Source organism: Fundulus heteroclitus, chromosome 7 (genome assembly GCF_011125445.2).
Source record: "Fundulus heteroclitus isolate FHET01 chromosome 7, MU-UCD_Fhet_4.1, whole genome shotgun sequence".
Classification (NCBI taxonomy): Eukaryota; Metazoa; Chordata; class Actinopteri; order Cyprinodontiformes; family Fundulidae; genus Fundulus; species Fundulus heteroclitus.
The window spans coordinates 17124747-17132494 of record NC_046367.1 but is presented as its reverse complement, the minus strand read 5'-3'; positions in this window follow the sequence as shown (position 1 = coordinate 17132494).

The window sequence follows — 7748 nt, the reverse complement described above, 5'->3', positions numbered from 1 at the left end:
TAGTTCAGTGGAAAGCCATATGCCACTGGCACCAACTCCTGCCCACAACCTCCTACTGCAGGAGAGTCGGACAGAATGACGGGACTGGTCTTCAAAACCATACATTTAGGACGTTTTGGTGACCCACTCGAGGAGCAGACATGGGCCGAGACACGCCGGAGTTCATTGAACACAACTGGGCCATCCTGGGTTTGAGCCAGAACACTGGGTTAGTTTTCCAGCCTAAATAAAAGAATGGGTTGAAGTTGCAAAGGTACAACATAAGTAACTGTGGTATTTATAAGTATTTGTTTAGTATTTATTTATAAATAAACTGTTAGTACAATTTTTATATTCTTCTGAGAATGAAAGTCAGCGCTACTGAGTAAAAATATGTTGAGCCACCATACTAAAAACTGAAACTTTATTTTTGTTTAACCTATTTCACTACATATTTAATGTTATATTTTCAAACTGTAAATCCTGAGAAGGACTGACCATTTTCCATAAATCTGAGCACACCACTTTAACTTCTGAAAATAAATAGCTAGGTCCAATAACTTTGACATTTTATGTTGATTTTTTTTTATTTTAGCATGAACTGACATTTGTCAGGGTAACATGGATTCCTCTCTTTTTACTGGTGCAGAATCTGCTCACAGTGGTGCGCGGCTGGAGGACTGCAGGGCATTTATTACGTAGCTAAAAAAAAAAAAAAAAAAATGAACGACGCCACCTTCAGAACAAAACCAGCTTTTTTTCTTATCAAAACGGCACGTCTAGAATCACGTGCAGAATTAACACTTTATGTGTGATTGATTTCTAATTTCAACAAGGACATCTAAAGGGTGGATAATGTGGCAATAAAATGCCCAGGTGGGGTTCGATGTTAAGGCTACCAAAGAATGGGCTGAAAATAATAACCCCATTACCTGGATTTACTGAAGTGTAATTTTAGTTAAAATGGATTTAGATTTTAATCTAGCAATAACATATTCACCGAACCAACCAATATGTGTAATCAGAATTTTATTTGACAAACTATCTAAATTAGAATACAAAATATATTCCAAGTGTTTACCATTGAATCTAAAATTGCCCGTCTTTAGATACTTCATAAGCAATTTTTTGGTCAAGATATAGCTGCTAACTCGAACGTAGCATGCACCAGTTTGGCTGACAACCTAGCAAAAGAAATGTTGAAAAACAAAAGCAAAAAGAAAAACCCAAAAAAACATAAAGATGTAACAAATGTGGCTTTTCACTCTGACCAATACAACTTGTCATCAAAGCACAGTGGACAAAGTGTGAATGTTGAATTGTAGCGCTAGCTTGCACTAACTACTTAGCAGGTAATAGGCTAATGCTACAAGTGTCTGAGTGAGCAAACTTGTCTAGTGTGAATTAAATTCATTAACACAACATGCTGACAATGAAATAAATAAAAAAACAGTATAGTTTGATCACCATACCATTTCTCATTTGATCCTTTGGAAAGGGTAATTTTTGGTGTACAGTTAAAAATGGCATGTCTATACAGAAAGATGAGGCCCCCCTCCAGTCCAATAAACCGAGTAAGAATTTAGAGCCGATGTTTGGTTAAAACAAACCAACTCTTGGTCCAAGAGTGTAAACTCAGCAGTTTTCAGTGTGCAGATTACTACCTAAGACTCTTACTAAAAGGAAACACTGAACAAAAGAAAATGTTCATAGTCCCATACGAAGTAAGTGCATATATGCCTGGATGAATGCATTAACAGAGTAAGAGGTTTTATTAGAAGTGGTGTCGGTGGTGGGAGGTGAGGGAGGTGGTGCTGGTCCATCTGTCCCAAGCAGCCTCTCTCCCGGTGCTGCTGCCGCCCCCTCGTGAGAGATGCACAGCTGTTACTGGGGGGGGGAGAGAAAAAGACCTACTGTCCAGAATAGGGGCCTGCACTCCTCCTCCTCCTCCTCCTCTTCATCCTCTGTCTCTCTGCCCCTTTAGCCCTCCACCTTCCTCTGCCCAAACAGCCCTGCAAGAGGATGAAACGAACCAGCGAGCCCAGCCACTGTGCAGTCAGCCTGCGCGTCTGCAATTTCAAACCTCTTTAGATCATTTTTCATGCTCGCCAGAAATGAATAATGCACACATTAACTGGTGCCAGTTAATAAATTTCCGTCTCACTGCACTATATTTTTCAATAAGGGTCTAGCTGCTTTCGTTTTGTTTTGCAAAACAGTCTCGCAGGGTTCCTGCTGCAAATTATCTCAGCCTACCCCCCCCCCCACACCCTCACCCCCCTACTCCCTTCCATCTTGATTCATCCTCAGCCAGCCAGACTTTCCTTGCTGTCAGAGATCATAAAATGATACTAAACTGGCTTACAGTTTCACTCTTGCATGCAAATGTCAAGGATTATATTGACCGTTGTGATTATTTTAGCCTCCGTCCATGACCGTTTATTGTCATCCGTAGCGCTTCTCTCTGCTGAAAAAATAACACCCCGCAACATTTTTCACAAGAGTGCATCCTCAAAAATTCGGCCCCCGGGGTACTGCTACAGAGAAACAGAATCAATCTTGGGGAACTTCCAGGCTCTGTAAGGGAGCCAAATTGGCAGCCGACGTCCATTATATCATATCAAACAAAGCCCTGACTAGCATCTGGCCACACTGGGCATTTTACAGCGCATCTCTAACTATTAATCATTGACCGCGACATCACAGACTCTCAAGAGGGTGGCTGGAAGCTCTGCTGCGGAGAAAGCTGCTGAAAATGCCAGGGCATGTAGACGCGGCAGTCCCGATGCCCGCTGACAGTAGCCCTCCTTAAAATGACAGAGTGCATCGGAGCCAGACGGACAGAGCGGCATCGGGAAGGCGCTGTGACAGGCGAGGGGGACCCCATCTGAAAATGCCACCGTGCCCTAGTGGCCCACAGTGTTGCAGTGCACTGGTAGTATCTGCTCTGAGGTTGTGTCATGTAATATGATCTAGATGAGGCGGACGGGCTGGGTCCCCCTCTAAGGATGTGGCTGGGGTGTCAGACAAGCTGCTCCTCTAATAAGGACTGCCATTCTAATGCCCGTTCAGTCAGTCTAACCTCTGACCCCTACTGTTAGAAGAAACAGAGGGAGGGGCCAGCTGGGATGGTGGGAAGGATTGTGGGTTCAAATGTGCACTATTTACATCAATTAGACAGGCAAGATGGAGGTGCCCATCAGAGCCCATTAGGATTGTTGTGGTTAGGGGGGAGCAGGAGGGAGGGGCGCAGAGGGCTCTACGGAGGCCCAGCGGACACATCACAGGGCCGCCCTTGATCACATCCTGTCACATTGATGAGCCACTCGTACAGATGTACAATTTGGTAGTTGCACTGTGCACTTCAAGCTGCCACGCCGGCTTTCAATCTCGCAGCACACACCGCGGAGTGCATTTAAACAACTCACAGTGCACGCTCAAAACCGACTGATGGGGAAAAACAAGACAATCTGGGTTACTTCGCCAACCGGGTCCGGAGCCAAGCAAGGCCCGACCCAGGCCTTGATCGGTCTGGAACAGGGCGGAGTGGTGCTTTTGACCCAACATACTGGGATGATAGAGTGAAACATTTTTCTAACCCAAAGGGAATGATATGGAGAAAATTGGCCAAAAAACATTGTTATAGCTAATAGAAATTCTACTACCAAAAATAATTAATGTATAAGACCATATCAAATAGTAGTGTCTGTCTGATGACGTTATCACCAAATATTTGTCAAAGTCTAAATATTAAATGTTGCCCTGCGATAGACTGGCGACCTGTCCAGGGTGTACCCCGCCTCTCGCCCATTGACAGCTGGAGATAGGCACCAGCACCCTTCATGACCCCACAAGGGATAGGCATGTTATATATATATATATATATATATATATATATATATATATATATATATATATATATATATATTGTGTGTATTCTCAAGCATGTAACAAAAGTAACTTCTCCCTGGGATCATTAAAGTATGGCTGAGTCTGAGTCTGAGAAAATGGATGGATGGATGGATGGATGTTAAATGCAGCGAGTAAACTTGTACAAAATACTTAGCAGGTAAACGGCCAGGAATTTGTGTGTTTAGTGAACAAACATAATTAATTAACCCAATCAACTGACATTGACATGATTATACAGCATACTGCTACCATCCTACCATTTCTTGTTTCATCCTTTAGGGGAGGTTTCCAGAAGTCTGATAGGGTTGTTATACAGTTCAATATTGCAGTCTATGAAGAATGACGAGGCTTCTTCAAGCCTCCTCACTAACCTAACAAACTGGGTCGCAATTCTGGACCCAATGTTTGGTTATAACTATGGAGCTACAAGAACGAAGCTGGAACTTGGATTGCCTTTAGTGGTATTGAAAAATATAAGTATTAATGGTATCAGTAACTTGTAATGTGAATATGAATGAATCACTATGATGAAGACCTAAAACTGATCACTGATGCTTTATTGGAGCATTCTAAAAAACAGAAGTGTATCACTGTGCATTGTTGCATCGTGTATACACACAAATTATGTATTTATATGCATTTTGGATGTCAAAACACCAACCCAACATAGACCTTGCGGGATACAACTGATCAGATGTGCATTTGTTTAACTGCAACTGGAAGTATTATGTGCACGACAGCCATACTGGATTTAGTGGTTAGAGTCACAATGACCACATGGACCCGACTTCACAGGACCCATTTGTCAATTATCTATCTATCTATCTATCTATCTATATATGTATATATATATATATATATATATAAACACCACAAGCTAAAAAAGTTCACTAGCCAAAAATGTAGCCTTAAGTTTATATGTGTACACAAATATTTTGGATAATGACAAGAAAAGACCCATATTCAAGCCGTCACTCTGTTCACGATGACAATCACATCCTCAAATTATTTTGGCAGCTTTCTGCGTGGCAGTTTTGACGCACTCTGCTATCTTTATTTTATGGTGGGTTCCGCTTTCGGTGTTTATCAAATGCAAACTAGCTCACCTGCTGTTCCAAAACACCCCCAGTGGATTGAAATTAGTGCTCCCCTCCTTCTTGGTTTTCTATTGAAGAAACTGCTGCAACAAAAGGGATGACAATGCTTTTTTTTTTTCTCCTCAATGTTTCTTGTAGCAGTCAAGCTAGATTTCTTCTTCAACTAAATCTTGTTTTCCCAGAGAACAATCAGACATAAAACCCAACCCCAATCCGCTGATTGTGATGAGCAAAACTCATCAGCGTGATTGCATGTCGTGGTGCTGGATTTGAACAGGTTATAGGTGCGGAGAGAAAAGGAAAAGAAGAAGAGGAGGACTTCCTAAAGCTGTAGGATCCCATCTTTTATTAATGTCACTCCCTTAGAACAGCAGGTTTTTGTCAGTCAGAATGGATAATGAAGATGTTGGTGGGGCCGGTGAACCCATCCCTTTAATACTCACATATTTTATGATAATGAAAGGTATTCAAAGAATGATTATGATAAAAGTGGGCTCCCCCACTGGTGTCCCAGCACAGCCTGTGCAGGCAGACAGTCGGCTACAGGCGCCGAATAAAAGGATCACACAGAAAATTAAAGGAAATATCCATAAGTACATAAATAGAATACGCATCGGTTTTGTATCCAATCGAACACTGGCAGCGCGGTGTGTTACTCTGTGTGTGACAAAAAAAAAAAAAAAGAATAATAATGTGAAGGGAAAAAGCCTTTAGCGGTGAATGTCACCATCCTATCGTTTTTGATCTTCCTTTTGTCTGCATTCCCTCCATAGTGTGAAGTCTTTTCACCACACCGACCTCTACACGGGTCCTGTTGAAGCAGGTTTCATCCTGAATCAAACAATACGCCAAGAACTCAGTATATTTTTGTTGTACTTCCAGATTTATCTACCTCTGAATCTCGCCATCAAAGCAGCAAAAACATAAAAAAAGCAAAAACAAAACAAAACAAACAAAAAAAAAAAAACAGCACAGAGCGGAGGAGGAAATCTCATCATGTGACATTAGTTGCATTTTTAGGAGGTCACAGGCAGAGGACACCGATGGTCGTGTGTGCTGTGGCACCCCCCGATGAGCGTATCAGTAACATCTCCCAAGCATCAAAGCGTCAACTGGTGTATTGTACTGTATGTGTAAACAAACTTAGACGCCCCTAAGGCAAAGCCATACCAGCCCGCCGCGGCTTCAAAAGTTTCCTGCGAGCTGTAGGAAGCAGGTGAAAAAATAGAAGTGTGTTGAACTTTGACCCCGGGTGCACTCTTGTTGACTGATGTTTCACACTGGGGTTGCCGTCCTCCTCCTCCCCCCCTCCATAACCATCTTCAAGAGGAGCCGGCCTCGTGCACGAGCACGTGTGTGTGTGTGTGTGTGTGTGTGTGTGTGTACACGAACGGCGAGTCCCCGGGGAGATCATCCCCGTCTCCCTTTGAAGGCTCTGCCCTATGGAGCCGTCTTCATACAGGACCGGCCGTGGGTTTCCTGTCTCAGCCGACCCCTCGTTTTCTTCTGGACACTTGAGAAAAACCTCCCAGCAGAGACACCTTTCTCCCATTAACTACAGAGGCGGCGGGAGGAGGTAAGGGAGGCGAGGTCGTTTTTTTGAACCTCGGAGTGCGATTCCGCTCGGAAACAAAAAGCATTGGGAAAAATAAATAAATAAATAAAAATCGATGCAGCACCTTCCAAAAGTATTCGTGTGAACTGAACTTTCGCACATTTTTTTTTTTTTTTATGTCATGTTACAACCTTAGACTTCAACGTATTTGATTAGGGTTTTCCATGAAAGATCAACACAAAGATATGGATAGGTTTCGCAAACGTGCTGCTGACAATTTGAAAAGTTTGGTGGTTATTGAAACATTAAAGAACTTCAATTCTACTTAACATAACCAGGATCACTATGGACACCATAAAACTAATAAAATCACTGCTTTCAAGCCAAATATACACTTTGACATGACAATAGAACAAGTATGGAATAATGTAACAATAACTTAGCAGTTAGCAGGAATTGCTGAATGTCTGGAGTTGAATTTATTTCAATAAAAGATAATTAGATTTAATCTATTTTAAGATTTTATAAAATCATACTAAAATCCAGAGGTTAAGGTTTTAGCCGCTTCTTTGCAAAATAGCTTAAGCTCATTCAGATGATGGACAGTAACATGTTTTCAAACATTGCCACTGGTTATGGAAGTCTGGACTTTGATTAGGCCATTCTAGTACATGAACCTGCCTTCATCCTGCAGCTATTTCTGTATGCTTAGGTCTGTCCAGAGCGTTTTGCTTCCTCCTTAAGGTTTTCGTCCAATATTTAGCTCCATCCATCTTCCCATCATATCTGACCAGTTCCCTTTCCATGCTGAAGTAAAGCATCCATACAGCACGACGCTTCCACAACCATTTGAAGCCTTCAATGTTAGGTCGCTACTGCAAAGAATATTTTGCACTCCGGCCAAGAAGCTCAATGTTGGGCTCAGATGACCAGTTACACTTTTATCAGGTGTTCTCTATGTTGCTTATGGAAAAATTTCAAATGGATAAAACATCCCTGGATCTTATTTAGAAGTATGGGGTAAAAAAAAAAAAACAAAAAAAAAACGTGCACACGAGATTATTCGGAAATCTTTTTGAAAACCATTTCCTTCCACTTCATAGTTTTGGATGTGTTTGTCTATTGAGCAAAATCCAAATAAAGTATGATAGTTTGTTGTCACATGACGATATTGTGTTATATAAGGTACTGCGCATCAGCAAGCT